This window comes from Cimex lectularius, unplaced genomic scaffold (genome assembly GCF_000648675.2).
Source record: "Cimex lectularius strain Harlan isolate CLEC.00 unplaced genomic scaffold, Clec_2.1 scaffold153, whole genome shotgun sequence".
Lineage (NCBI taxonomy): Eukaryota > Metazoa > Arthropoda > Insecta > Hemiptera > Cimicidae > Cimex > Cimex lectularius.
In genome coordinates, this window is record NW_019392833.1 from 1,132,953 (window position 1) to 1,149,324 (window position 16,372).

At 34.5% G+C, this 16,372-nt stretch overlaps 1 protein-coding gene and 1 long non-coding RNA gene across 3 annotated transcripts in view; one reads left to right on the plus strand and one right to left on the minus strand.

The window, feature by feature from the left end:
- The window catches only part of LOC112127489 (Kv channel-interacting protein 1-like), a 152,108-nt gene that overhangs the window by 106,482 nt on the left and 29,254 nt on the right, over nt 1-16,372 (plus strand). The window lies entirely within an intron of this gene.
- On the minus strand, nt 6,021-15,858 carry LOC106670573. Of its 2 annotated transcripts, none has more exons than XR_001341095.2 (3): nt 15,649-15,858; nt 15,485-15,586; nt 6,021-6,082 (listed from the first exon to the last, which is right to left on the minus strand). It is a non-coding gene; the product is annotated as an uncharacterized LOC106670573 (long non-coding RNA). The 2 variants fall into 2 exon arrangements; XR_002910596.1 differs by lacking the exon at nt 6,021-6,082 and adding an exon at nt 15,156-15,225 and having other exon boundaries at nt 15,306-15,586.

Consider the following 16,372-nt stretch of genomic DNA (forward strand, 5'->3'; position numbering starts at 1 on the left):
ATGATCTTCGGCTAGATACGCCGCTGCTCTACCACTTGAGCTATCGTGACCTCGATCCACTCGGACATCAACTTCCTATCTCAATCCCACCTTATGAGTTTTCCCTCATTTTTCCCAGTGTTTTTTGCCATCCCAGTTATGAGTGTTTTTGCCATTTTTCAAATGTCGAATCCCTCTCGTGCCATTAACTTTTTTTCGTCTCAACTAAAAACGTTAATTAATTGTAATGATTTAATTGGTCAAGCGGACCACAAAATTAGTGAATTTAATAAATTTAATTTTTAAAAAAATTTACAATAATAACGAAAATAATTCAGAGAATGCGATGGTATATTCTTACTAGAAGAGCATCGTGCGCGAGTCTATCATGCTGACTAGTCGGCTAGCGCTAATAAATACACTTCGTACGGCGACGTAATAATTTAACGAATTGAGTCGTGAGAAGTACGAATTGGGACTTATAGAAATGATTTGAGGTAGGATGAGTATGGCAATTCACTTTCTGGAAAAGATAGTTCCATTAACAGAAATTCTATTCATTTGTGCGAGTAGAATTATCTTTCAAAAAGTGGGCCTTAAGTGTCACGTGTAATCGATATATTCCAACTCGAAGGTGTATAAATTTACGGTCCCCAAAGAACTGTAAATGATCCTCTACCTTTACCCTAATTCGTCGCCGAATGGTATAATTCGGTTAGCGGGACGAACTGGGTACCGATCGCCGAATTTATTTTCGTTCCGTCCTCAATCCGTGTAAATCTGGGATAAGCTCCATGCAATAAACCAAAGACAGTGGGGTTTTTTTATTGGGCCAGGTGTGCTAGGGCATCAGTAAACTTGGATTTAAAGCCAGCGGAGAAACCCTCTCAAGTGATCACCGTTGTTTTCCAAGAAAGGCGGCGAAATTAAACAAGCTCGACCAAACGTTTGATTCATTCTGGTGTTAAGCGATTTTTTATAATTAAATCGATAAAGGGTATAAAGCGACAGGTATAGAAAGTAAAGTTGTTTGTTAATAGCACGTTCAATTTTGTTTTACAAGTCAATAACGATAACGTAGCCCCCTTTGGTGGTATGGGCTCAGCCTTTATTAGTTTTATAAAATGAAGTCTTCGTTGGTAATTAGCTGCTTTCGTGAGGAGGAAGCTGAAAGGAAGGCAAGGCCGCTCTTGGGAAATCACAATGCCTTCCTATTTCTATTCTGGAAGCGGACGCTGCTTCTATATTTCCTGCTTCATATTTCCTCCGGCAACGCTTCCGACTAAACAACATTAGCCGTTTTGAATAGATTTGGCCGATTCGATCAATTCCAAGGCGCCAATAAATAATCACGCCAATCAGACGGTCCGCTTGGCAAATAAAATCATCCCATTAAAGCGAAAAAGGCAACGAATTTTCTTCTCCCATTCACGTCAACTCGTTTCTCTAAAGCGAAATGTTTAACAATATCCTCATTCGAGGAATTGGAATTCCTACACATTACAAAAAACTAATAGTGTTTTACTATTCTGTGTTATTAATTTATACCACAATGACATCGAACAAATTGTACAGACTGCACATGTTGAAAAACAAATTGCCTCTAAAATAGTTTTACATAATTTTGACAATTTTAATCTTATTTTTGTAAATGAGATATGGGAAGATACATAATTTTTTTTTAAATTTTCAAATGTTTTCTAGCAAAGTTTTATGATTATTCCGACATTGTGAGATGCGGTCTGGTGTGACGTAGGTTTTAGAAAAACATTTTCTTTATCGTAACAACGTTTCGATCTTTATTGAGATCATCTTCAGGGCCTGGGATTTATAAACATTATTTACATTTTACAAATACATGTAGGATGTGAAAAAATGTATTTATACAATGCTAGAAATTTTAGATTAAAAAAATAATAAATAAATAAAATGAATTTATGTGTGGTGATTAGTGACCGTTAGTCGATGATTATTCAGAAATCGTGAGATGCGGTCTGGTGTGATGTAGGTTTCAAAAAAACATTTTCTTTATCGTGCCAACATTTCGATCTTTATTGAGATCATCTTCAGGGGGGCTTTACAAACATTGTTTAAATTTAACAAAAACATGTTTTTAATATTCAAAGTATTTCTACTCACTCAAAGTGTTTGTTTTCTGCGTACGCGTAAAAATATTTTTTTTTGCATTGTATAAATTCACTTTTTCCTACATCCTACATGTTTTTGTTAATTTTAAACAATGTTTGTAAATACCAGGCCCTGAAGATGATCTCAATAAAGGTCGAAACGTTGGCACCATAAAGAAAATATTTTTCTGAAACCAACATCACATCAGACCGCATCTCACGATTTCTGAATAAAAATGAATTTATACAATGCAAAAATATATTAGATTAAAAAAATCTATGTAATACTAGAAAATTTTAGATAAAAAATGAATTTATACAATGCTAGAAAATTTTAGAATAAAAAAATGAAATTGTACAATTCTACTACCATGTCACACCAGACCGCATCTCACGATCTCCGAATAATCATTGACTAACGGTCACCAAACACTACACATTTCTACACGAGAACAACGAAGAACATGGGATTCTATGAACAAATTTCAACTACGTATGGACACCAAACAAAGAGTATTCTGAAAGACATGGCCAAAAATGAGAAGAAACTTAGCATTGTATAAATTCATTTTTTTTTAATCTAAAATGTTCTAGCATTGTATAAATTCATTTTACTTATTTTTTTATTTTTTTAATCTAAAATTTCTAACATTGTATAAATTAATTTTTTCACATCCTACATGTATTTGCAAAATTTAAATAATGTTTATAAATTCCAGGCCCTGAAGATGATCTGAATAAAGATCGAAACGTTGGCACGACAAAGAAAATGTTTTTCTAAAACCTACGTCACACCAGACCGCATCTCACGATCTCCGAATAATCATTGACTACTGAACACTGAACACCACACACCTTTCGTTTTATAATATATTTAATGTAACTTTAATTAAGTAAATCTTTTCATATATGTCGTTTGAGTTCAGACACATCGAGTGAAACCTCGTCAATCTGCACTCAATTATAATCTCAGGGCTTTCGCTTCCATCGTATTGGAGGATTACTAGTAGTTTATTGTGGTTGTTCAATGGTTGATAAAAATTTTATAGTTTTATGAAACCATGCACAAACGGGATGTGAAGATCGTTATGAATAATACAATCGAAATATAAAAATGTGCATTTATGGTGGATTTACGACAGAATATTTTGAAGATTTGGGAATTGCGATCCTAGGTTGAGCCCCACATTTCACAACCGTACGCCCAGAGGTCTGGATCAATGTCTTGTAAATTAAAAGTTTGTTTTTAATTTCTAATTTTGATCGTGAGTCAAGTAGTCTTTTAGTAATTTATAATGTTGATTTGTTTCTTGTCTTTTCAATCTTGTGTTGGGATTACAAGTCAATCGTTTATCCATGAGGAGTCCAAGATAACGCACAAGGTCAGCGTTAGGCAATGGGCTTCCATTTATACTCACTGGAGGACAGATAATTTTACGCTTTTCGTTAGGTTTATTATCATCCTCTACTTTGTGAAACATATAGTTAATTGATTCAGGTGTTGTAAGTGTTGAGAATTTATGGAGAGATCCGAATTACATGTTAGAATCGCAGTATATAAACGAATATATGTTTCTATGTTTATTTACGTTAAAAACACATTTGTATGTTAGGTTCGAATCCAGTGGCCCTATATTCGAACCCAGGACCTTTAGCTTACAGTGATAGGCGCCGGGTCAAAATATTAAACGTTGCGGTTACCGACGGTGTTGAAATGTTAACATATGGAGGAATGTCCGCAATGTATACTGAAAATAGAAATGGGCCAAGTACGCTTCCCTGAGGAATATCTGCTCTATCTATGAATTTATCAAAGTTAGATGGATTTACTGCAACTCAGTATGAACTAGAGGTATTATGCTTCTTTGTTCTTATTTTAATGACAATTAATTAAGGCTTTTAGTTGAGATGAAAAACCTTAATTACTTGTCATGTATTAATTGGTCAAGCGGACCACGAAAGTAGTGAATTAATCTTATTTTAATTCTGGCTAGTTTTTTTGTTATTCATATGAAAATGGAAAATCTTTAACCGCTACATACCGCTAACTTGGTACGACACGTCTGTACTTAGAAACAAGGGTGTTCTACCAAAAGTCTAGCCCAAAATGTTTTGAGTGCATCAAATTGAATATACTTATACGATCAACCTCATCATAATAAAAATTGTATAAAATAGAAAACTGAAGGTTTTCGTTATTTTTGCCCAACCAACTGTTTTATTATCACACGACGAAATATTTTTAAGTAAGGATATGAAATTAATCTATCCTTAGATTACTATTACAATTATGTAACCTCAAAGATCATTGAAATCAATCATCTCTTGGTCTTTCTCTTTTTCAAATTGTTCATCGATGATCGGATTAAGACCAGTGCTAGCCTAGCACCTTCAGATATCAAATCAAAAGAATGTCCTCTTCTCCCGGAAAATATTAAAATTCTCTTTTTTAACTTCTTCTGTTTTGGATTTGGATTTATCTAGGGGGCAATCCGCATATGTCCGGGGGCAGACCTCAGTCTTATCCGTCTAGCCATCGACATTGAGCTCGTGGGTGTGCTATCGACAGCTAGGTCAATTCAGCACCCAATGCATGCAGTTCCAAACCCATTCTTCTTTTCTTCCTATCTTCGTACTTCTTCTGTTTTCAACTGTAACTCTTAATGCCATTTTTCTCATGACTGTCAGTTAGAACACTAGAGAAATTGAGATTTTCTCCCTTGTGTACAGATCTTCGCCGACCAACTGCGCGTAGTTAGGGACAAAACACAATCTCTCCAGCGAATTTATCCCTTTACAATAAACAATAGGGGGCTGTGAAAAACTGTTTTGTTTTCTTTTGCTACTTAGCAACAGGATACAGCAACTTTTTGTCTTGTTCTTCCAAATATAATACGATGTCTTCAAATATGATTATAAAGAAAATGCGGTTTGGTCCATTTTAATAGGTGGATCATACACTGTCACCGGAGATAAGGAGATAAGCTCAGGTGGGCAAGGACAAGGAGAATCATCTTCGTATCATCGTGGGATTTTGTTGGTTATCATAGCCTTTGATCCATTCCGTCATTTCTTCCGTTAGATATTCCATTTGCTCAGAAATTCGATCAAACCGGAATGTAGTGGCGATTTTCCTATTTCCTAAAAATTATGTTTTTATTTCCAAATTCATGTTTCGTTGCGTTAAAGCTAAATTGAACGGTTAGAACAGTGAAAATTAGTACTAAAGACGTAAGTTTTCTTTTTAGAAAAAAAAATTAAAAAGATGTAGTACTGTATCTTGCTCTTGCACTGGTGTTGTTTTTGTCCAAATTTAGCCGCTTGTTTGCGTTCTTGGCCAGTTTAACTTGAATAAATAATCCGATCTCACTTCTGGAAAGTTTAATCTTGACACTATATATTTTTTTAAAATTCTCTGATGGGCGGAGTAGGAAGGCGGTAATTGGACCATTAATCAAGCCGAGTGAATTAATCTTGACAAGTCTGAAGTCCTCGGACTTCGTTTTGTGACTGAGTGCAATGATGTCAAATTTTTTTCGTATGCACGAAAGCCTTGTTAAATATATATTGATGGCTTCATACACGTAGAGATAAATTTCAAGTTTGTTAAAAAAAAATTCACACCATTGTTCCGTAAGTTCAGATGCCATTTTCCTAATCACTGGAGGATCAAAGTTGGGTAAAATTTAGTTTAGGTATTGTATGAACTTGTAATAGGGCAAGATTAACAAAATAACACACTGATTAACTACTGAATTGCCAAAACGCGTCTGACAGATCAACAGAGCGAGGATAGACAGGCCAAAAATGATCGTTAAGACTAAATTTCTTTAAAAATACTACTAAAACAGCCAGATAATTTTATTTATGATTTTTATTTATAATTTTAATTATGTACATTAACACAATATATCTTCCTATGATTTGTGTCTTTCTGAGGTGCTGTTTTTGTCGAAATTTGTCCTTGGTCTCTTCACCTTTGAATAAAAAATGATCAATAAACATATGATACATTCGATCATATATTTTTGTATATTTTGGAATATATTTAGTTTTGATTGAAAATGTGTACAATATTAGGGTGTGTCATTCCATAGCTGTTTATTTTTAAAAATCTACAACAATATAATAACTTTAATGTATACAAATACCACACAATTTCTCAGAGATTCTTCAAGATTATTCAATATATGTACTTAGAAAAAGGCTAACCTATATTCTTGACGAAATTACAGTAAAAATACATTTTTTGGTTCATGTGAAGTACTGTTAAATATAAAAGAAATGTTATGACTGATTTTATTTAATGGTAATAACTTAATGATAATTATTCAGAAATCGTGAGATGCGGTCTGGTGTGATATAGGTTTCAGAAAAACATTTTCTTTATCGTGCCAACGTTTCGATCTTTATTGAGATCATCTTCAGGGCTCAAAGTGTTTGTCTTCTGTGTAATTGTGCCATTCTTGCGTGTCGTGTCGAGAGTGCTGAAGATGATCTCAATAAAGATCGAAACGTTGGCAGGACAAAGAAAATATTTTTCTGAAACCTACATCATCCCAGACCGCATCTCACGATTTCTAAATATATATTTTTTATATTCGATCAAAGTATTTCTACTAACTCAAACTGTGCCATTCTTGCGTGTCGTGTTGAAAGTGCCAGTGATATATTGCTGTTTTATGTTTATATAAGTTGGATTTTAAAGGGGTGGGGAAGGAAGTAGGTATAGAAAGACATTTTTGTATAAGGAGTCGGCGTTTTTGAGGTGAAAAGATAATCACCACACACTTAATGATAATATTAAATGACGGGTAGTCAAAGACAAAGTGAATAAATATACCAGTGGAGCATGTGAAACAGCAGATACATAATTTATAGTATCGGATGTTTGTCACACCTGGTGGTTATTTTAGAAATTGACAGAACAGGTATAAGCAACAAGGTAAGTTTTAAAATCATAAAATCCCCCTGAACACCTACAAGTTTAATCATATTTTAAATGTTTACATGTCATCTTGACTAGGGTGTTTGTTGAACTACACAAACCCGCGAGTGAGGACGGACCCAATAAGTGACCCAGTGCCGGTTGTAGCATGATGTTTTAAATGATGATAAATTCCATATCTCACTGCAATAATAAGTTGGAACGTTATTATTTCCAATAAGATTCCGAAGTCTTTAATAGCACATCTTTTTTAACAAGCTATCAGAAAGGAACAAAAGTTTGAACCAGTGGAAAACTTTTATCCGTAATCGATTACAATCTGTGTCAAGCAAAATACTAGAAATGTATTTCAGCAAGTACAAAACATATAATTTAAAAAAACATAATAATAATAAAATGAAAGAAGATCCTGCTTCTTTACTCCTTATAATATTATCCTATCTTTAATTATGTTTAAAAGGTACATTCTCAGTGACAATATTAAGTTTCAAGTAATTGTTACTGATAAGAATAACTTCTGTGTTTACAGAACAAGGTATGTTTTGTTCGGTTTAAACGATGGCTTGTCAGATAGGGTTGGCTAATTTCAAAAGATGAGATGTTTCTTTGGAAAACTCGAATAAAATCCGTCTAAGATCAACCTAAAGCTTTAATCAAAAATAATCCAAAGTATACTACTTCAGAGATAAAGAAACGCTTTCCGTATCACATGCCGCAGAGTACTCAGCCGCAGAAATTAACCAGACCTGATTAGTTTTTTGAGGGCAATGTAGTGTAAAAGATCTAAACTGTCTCGGATAATGAATGTCGCAATTTATGTGGTCCAAAACCTTCTTTAAAGATTTACCAGAAAATCTTTAAAGTTCAAAGCATCTCGTATGTAATTAGAGATTTTTTGTAGAAGCCTGGAACGTTTAGGACTATAGTTCTATAATTCTGTTGCTAAATGTACCTCAATTACCCACTTTTGAATGTTTCTTATTCGATATGTTGTACTATGTAAAATTGTTTAATTCAATTGTTTCAATTTTCAAGAAAGGTAAAAGTTAAGTTTACTAGGAGGCGGTTTCTTTGCGCACCGCGGCCAATAGTGGTTATTGAGCAATCTCCATCATTGTCTAGAGTTCTAGGCTTTTTACCTTATTCCAAATCTATGTGAAGTTACTTATCCTAAGGTAAATAATTAAGTTTTCATTTTTGAGCAAGAACTTAATTATAAAAGGGCGTTTAAAATTAAGGCTACAAAATAAACGACAGGCCTTGAAATGTAGTGTTTATGGTTTTCTCTTAGGTTACACAACGCGTAATCTCCAACCCTTCCTCATTTCTTGCCACTCGTGGCACTAATTAACTTCCGTTTACCGTTAGGTATTATGGAAAAAAACCGCTATTTCAACTTTATATTCTTTTCTTAATAAACGTTGTACGAGCCTTGGAGATGCTTCACCAAAATTGGACGCTTTCACATTTTCATCAAACAGGCTTCTTGCCTACGTCTCTTGTTTTAAAGCAAATATCAGAATCGAGCACATAAATTTTGTCTAAAAAAAATACATATTTTTACCACAAAATAAATGAAGTATAAATGTTTAACCGTTTTAAAAATTGGTTTAATTATTGTAGTGTTAAGTATTACCAATGAAAGAATAGCCATCTACCATCTCATCGGTAGTTAATTCCAGATCCGTTTGAGATGCACCAAGGCACAGTCAGACATTGGGAAAAACAAAACAAAAAATTACCCTTGTTTTGTAATTAATGGGCATACAAAACAACGTAGCAACGAAACAGCCAATAAATTGGCCAAGGGAGTTAAGCCAGGATACTAATCGGCCCTAAACTCTTTTGTGACGTACCGAATTGCCAAAAACGTAGATCTATCCGACAAAGTGGTTAAGAATAAGTTTTCGGTTCGATTGTAATGTACGGCAGAGACATGCGAATAATTAATTAAAGGATCATCGCAGAAACTAACGGCAGCACCACTAAACCTAAGACGCGTTAAGACTAGAATGATAGTAGTACTGACGTGAGGACACTGCAGACTCCGGAGGCATATGTAACAAACAAGATTGTTCTTCTTTATCAGCTAAGATGGCGGAACATGTCCGTTATTGGTGCGAAACCCTATTTCGGCTTATCTAGATAGATAGACAGATACATAGATAAATAGATAGAGTGAAGAAGAGGAGAATGAATGAACGAAACAAGGAACGAGATATTGGGTTCGACTTATGACAATGAGAGATAGATAGATAGATAGATAAATAGAGAGAGAGAGAGAGAGAGGAGAGAAAGAGAGAGAATGAAAGTGTGTGAGATTGAGTGAGAGAGCGAGTTAAAATTAATTAATATAATTTCAAAGTCCTGATGGAAATGATATATTTCCCGAAAATTAAACTTAAGAACGGAGTGTTTTCTTTCCAACTGACCAAAAGTATACAATTAAAAAATAATGCTAATTATAACGGATATGATTTACGATTATCTGTCTATAATCTTTCTTTCGCCTACGATTACTATAAAAATTAAAAGGAAATTATGAGTAAAATTTTTTCAATCTATAAGAATAATAATTAGGGGACCGCGGTAGCCGAGTGGTTAGCATGAGAGACTCTCACGCCGCGGTCGTGGGTTCGATTCCCACCGTCGCCTCTGGCCCTTTTTTCACAATACCCCCTCCCAATTTGAACACACATATACGAATTGTCACATGGCTAATATGCATAGTTCATAACGCAAAAAAAAAAATGATAAAAAGGACTTGTTTATGTTAGCCTTACATACATGGACATATCATTAGGTGAATTAGATAGATAGATGGACAGAGAGATAGATAGACATACATATAGATGGATAGATAGATGGATAAATACAGATATATTCTGATAGACAGAAAAAGGGAGATAGACAGATAAATAGAGAGAGCGAGGGAGAGCGAGGGAGAGAGAGGGAGAGAGAGAGAATGTGAGTTCGATTACATTACTGTAATTATGTAATGGTAGTATGATATCCAGAGTAAAAACCAGAAAAGACTCTAATTTACAATGTACCAGTACCGAAGATCCTCCTGGCTGAAGATGTGGATTAAATAAGACTAGTTGGAAATTTTAAACGTCCGGCGAAGGGTAAGGGGGTAACCTTAGGAAGACTGTAGCTACAAATCTCCCGGCCGTTGTCCCTCATAAAAGTAGGACGACAACTGAACATTCCTGAATGTTTTCTACGTTCTACGTTACTTTTACGGCCAACTCTGGGACTTGTCGGCTAATTGGTTTTCATTTTTTATGTAGCGGTTTGAATAAAAACAACGAAACAAGGCGGTTCGACTCTCGGAAACCTGCACCCCTCTTGTATTCCACTTTTTTTTTCAAACGGAGAGCTTTTATTTGGGGTAATTTTACAAACCGTTCAAAGCTCTCTGCTATCGCACTTGTTAGAAATACTAATAAATAAAAACAAACCAGCATTATATTTGATAACAGAACACTAATTTTGTTAATAATCTACTATTACCTTTGCTTTATACTTAGTGAATATTTACATTAATTTAATTAAATAAAAGTATTTGTTGTTCATTATTAGATGTAAAAAGACAAAATAATATTCCATCATATTGTATTTCGGAAATGAATAGGTGAATATGAAATTTAATGAGAGAGAGTGGGGAGTGAGAGTGTAAAAAAGAAGGGTCAGCTACATACAGCGAGAGAGTAGAAGAGATAGTTAGATAAATAGATAGATAGAGGGAGTGAGAGAGAGAGAGAGAGAGAGAGAGAGAGAGAGAGAGAGAGTGAGAGAGAGAAGTAAATGACTACATTAATTAATATCGTTATCCTGTTATAAAATAATGTTTACTTTCTTCACTTATAAGATAAATTACTGGATTTTACAGAAACGATTCGTTACAGGTGTGAAAACAAATTAGCAATTCATAATTTATAGCAATTTGATTATAATTAATGATGTATACCGAAAAAAAATTACATACAAACCTACTCTTCTATGAGAAAATCTTAAATCCTGACTTGCAAAATCAACTACCTATTGTATTTTACAAATGATAAATGCTTTCTTCCTGACAAAACACAATCAAAATTAACAGAAATCAACTTTTTAATCAATATAATCCAATATGCACCCAAAGTAAATGTTGAAACAGAAATCGTCTTTACAAACACAGTATTATATTAATTTAATAGTCTCTTATTACATAATAAAATGAAGACTGACAGACAGATAAATAGAGAGAGCGAGGGAGAGAGAGAGAGAGAGAGAGAGAGAGAGAGAGAGAGAGAGAGAGAGAGAGAGAGAGAGAGAAAGAGAAAGAGAAAGAGAGAAAGAGAAAGAGAAAGAGAGAGAGAGAAAGAGAGAGAAAAGTGTTTAATTTAATTAAATTATTAATTGTTAATTAAAACATTTAATTGACAGTATTTAGCGTTTTAAGATTAAATATACAATAATATAAAACAATTCGCACACTTTTTTCCAAAATTAAAGATCCCACGCCGATAACAAATAAATCTGACGTAATTTACAAAATCAATTGTTTAAATTGTCCGGCAACTTACATCGGTATTACATCCCAATATCTGGATAAGAAAGCAAAGCAACATATCTATGATTGCAAAAAGACCAAACAAAATCCTACAGCACTCGCTACCCAACATTTGAACACCAACACAATTTCGACTTCGACAATCCAAAAATCTTACACACAGAACAAAACAAACTTAAACGTAACTTTTTAGAAATGGTTTATATCAACAGAAATGGGTTAAACACAGCATCAATTACAGAACAGACACATGTAAACTCGGTCGCAGATATACCAATATCATTAATCGGATTCAATATCCATAACATACATATGTATATCATCACATCACACAAAACGTATAATGTAACATATAAAACATTCATCACATTCAACACATCAAACATTTTTACATAGTCTAACTTTCAACTATTTGGCTTTCCTTTCCCTAATTATCCCCGTCTGTATAATCCTGAAAGGATAATCTGGCCGAACCATTATCAACCTTTTTTCCCATCGTCGGCTACTTTCACCTCAATCAAGCCGACTTCTTATACAAAAATGTCTTTCTATACCAACTTCCCTCCCCACCCATTCAAAATTCAACATAAAACAGCAATATCTCACTGGCACTCTTAACACGACATGCAAGAATGGCACAATTACGCAGAAAACACTTTGAATGAGTAGAAATTCTTTGATTGAATATAAAAAATATTTTTTTGCATTGTATAAATTCACTTTTTTCCACATCCTACATGTATTTGTTAAATGTAAACAATGTTTGTAAATCCCAGGCTCTGAAGATGATCTCAATAAAGATCGAAACATTGGCACGATAAAGAAAACGTTTTTCTGAAACCTACATCACACCCGACCGCATCTCACGATATCTGAACAATCATCGACTAACGGTCACTAATCATCACACACTATCAATAAATTAGTGATAGATAGTGCTCAAACATTGAAGTTTGACATACGAGAATATTTTCAAATTTATGCGCTAAATAAATGTCCATAAGGGCTCATAAAATGTAAAGTACACTATAAATTAATTTTAACCTTTATTATCTTCTATCGGATGCTTAATGTAGCGTAAATGATAAATATAGCCTCTAATGATAAGAAACATAGTGATGTTAACAAAATTAAAGTAGTAAGAACAATTATCAATTAGGCCGGTGTTTTTGTGTGTTTTCATTAAGTTAATTAAAACGGCTATCCGAGAGACAGAGTCTTGAAGAAAGGATTCCTACCCTTTAATTGTACTCGGTTTTAGTTGGATTGGATGGTTATGTCTCACGCGAAGTTTTCTTTCGATCCTGATCAATCACGAGCTGTAAAGAGAAGCCCTTCGTAAACAAAAAACGTAATTGCGAGCTCGCGAGTTTGATATTGCGTTTAAAATGCAAATAAATAAACAATTTAGTAGAAAAATCCCATCCGAGACTATTTCTCGTGTTTGTGTACAAAAGGGAATGATTAAGAGAGGGATTCTAATTTTGTGGCCAAAGGAAGATAAACTCTCTCGGTGTTTACAGGATCGTAACAAATTATTCCTGTTCGTCCCACGTGAGCCCTCGCTCGGATCGGTTATCTGTTGATTCTGCAATTAGCTCCCTTTATGAGATCCGGGTGCTTTTCTTCTGCCCTTTTGCATTGCGACAGTCGGACCAAATGAATGGGGACTATGTTTACTAGGGAAGATGAAAACACAGGGAGGATTTTAGAACGACATATAAAACCCATTGTACTGACAATCGCTGTCTTCCTTCCTTGACAACTTTTTGTTTAAATTTTTACTTCATGAATGGGTTCGTTTTCACAAGTCAATAATCGTTTTTGGTTAATTTTGCCGAATGTTGAAGATCTGATTTATCTGTGCACGTATTAACCCTAACAGATTAATACTTCTATTAATACAAAAAATATGAGCTATTTTGTTAAATTTGTCCATATTTCTCTCTATTTCACTTCAACTCTCTCTCTCTCTCTCTCTCTCTCTCTCTCTCGCTCTCACTTAGGCAAAATTTTACCCTATCTCTTTCATTCCTGTCCTAGTAAATTTCTTGCTCTCTCTTCTACAAATTGGGACAAAATATCTCATTCTTTCTGTCCATCATTCATTCTCTGTCTCTCAATGACTCTCCGCCAAACTCTAACCATCTCTATTCATTCTCTCTCTCTCTCTCTCTCTCTCTCTCTCTCTCTCTCTCTCTCTCTCTCTCTTCCTCTCTCTCTCTCTCTATTTATTTTTTATTGACGGCTCTCAACCCTTACGGTTATTTAAGTCCTAATTTATCTTTATTTCTTTCAACCTTTCTCCGCCAAAGTCTAACAATCTCTTATTCGATCTCTGTTCACTCATTCTCTCTCTCTCTCTCGCTCTCTCCCTCTCTCTCTCTCCCCCCACTTGTCTTCCTTTTGTTATTCAATCATTCTCTCTCTACTTCTTCCTCCACCACAATCAAACTCCATCTCTAATTCATTCATTTTCTCTCTCTTTCCCTCCGTCTCTCTCTCTCTTTTTCTCTCTCTCTCTCTCTCTCTCTCTCTTCCTCTCTCTCTCTCTCTCTCTCTTCCTCTCTCTCTCTCTATTTATCTTTTATTGACGATTCTCAACCCTTACAGTTATTTAAGTCCTAATTTATCTTTATTTCTTTCAACCTTTCTCCGCCAAAGTCTAACAATCTCTTATTCGATCTGTGTTCATTCATTCTAGCTTCCTTTCTCTCTCTCTCTCTCTCTCTCTCTCTCTCTCTCTCTCTCTCTCTCTATTTCTTTCTATTCTATTTCCGTTTCTTAATCGGTCAGGCTCTCTCTTCTACTCACTTCGCCAAAATCGAACCCCCAGCTCTCATTCATTCTCTCTCTCTTTCTTTTTTTCTCGCTCGTTCATTCAATTTATCTCTCTCACACTCTCTACGTCTTCCTGTCCGTCTGTCTTTCTCTTTCTCCCGTCCTCTCTATCTTTTCTCTTCACGTAAAAGGACAATTAAAGTAACCCTTTTTTCGGTTTACTATTGTATTCGAGTGGTTTTGTGAAATTTAAGTTTCATAACAGGTTTTTGTAAACTTTCATCAATCTATTGTTTTTGTGGAAATTTGGTTCATCTTTACACGTAATTTTATTTCAAAAACGTAAATCTATCTGAATCTTTCAAAAGTATTTTTGTAGGTAATTTTTTCAAACTTTTCAAACAACAATATGCGGTTAAATAAACCGACCGGATTTACTTGTATTGACAATATAATTTATGTACATATTTGCCCAAAAATCGCGTATAACTCGAAAACGGTTGACAAATCGGTCAAAGTGAATAACTGAAAACATTGAAAGATTATTAAAATTTCCTATCGATGGCTAAAGGGCGCCGCGCTAGGATGATTGCCTGTCTCCAGAGCTCAATTTGAAGTTTTCGTAAAACGTGCAAAATTCACATGTTCACGAATTTTTGAATTAACTGATGAATGACTGAAGGTAGGAAAAAAATCAACTTGTTAAGCCTAAAATTTTCAAAAAAATTAGACCTATGGCAGGTCTGTGACTTAAAAAGCTGGGGAAATATGCATTTCCAAAGTTGGCCATTTTTTCGTGCAAAAACCAGGTAGTTGGTTCTCTTTTAGGAAATCTGAAAATCATTAATTATGCAATTTATAATTTTTTAAGTTGAGTACGATTTAACAAAAAATGTGAAAATCAAATACTAACTATACAGTGGATTGACCAAATTTATAATTCTTCTTTTCTCCGTCTTAACTGTGTTTTGTGGTAAGTGGACCACCATTATTTGTACACCCTGTTCAAAAACGAGTGTATCATGTGTTTTAAACTGTCAGGCAAAATAAACGGGGCAAACGTAATGTTGCTAGTAATCAGACAAGCTTTACCTTATTCAATCTGACAGCTGGAATGGGGCTGTAATGGCTCGACCCTTTCTACCACAATGGTTCCTGGTATCCTAATTGGTTCCAATGGGGGCGGGCCTTAATCTGCCGGAAAGGAATATTATCCATGACATAAAAAAAATGGCCAACATCTTAGGTAGACTTACAACGGCGGTAGACTAATCGGCGATCCATGATATAATTTTCATTTTAACCTCTCATTGACATTATTATGTTTGTTCATTTAATAACTGTAAGGTGAATTTTTTTCACAATTTTGACTAACATTTGCAAAAGAAACTTTAATACATTGAAATTGATTGTAGCTTATGCTGTAATTCGTGGAGAAATAGTAGCCGATGAGAATTTATTTTATAAACATAAATTAACCCATTTTAGTCACATTACCATGGATTCCATTCAATAATGGACCTGGGGATAGTGGACTTTCGTTTTTCAGATCATTTAATATAAAAACCTTTAATTAAATAGATTAAGAACGGTTCGTTACCATCTCGCTCATCACTGTAATTTCAGAGAACGGTAATCAAGTCGTTTTGGATAGAAATAACATTTTCAGACTGTTTGACTGATTCCCACTCAAATTTTTTTTGTAAATAAGTAATTTAATAAAAAAGTTGAAACTAGTTTTCTATAAATTCACTAATTTCGTGGTCCGCTTGACCAATTAATACTTTACAATTAATTAAGGTTTTTAGTTGAGATGTAAAAAAAGTTAATGGCACGAGAGAGATTCGAACCCACGACCTTCGGCTAGATACGCCGCTGCTCTACCACCTGAGCTATCGTGACCTCGATCCACTCGGACATCAACTNAAAAATGGCAAAAGGAGGGAAAACTCATAAGGTGGGGTTGAGATGGGGAGTTGA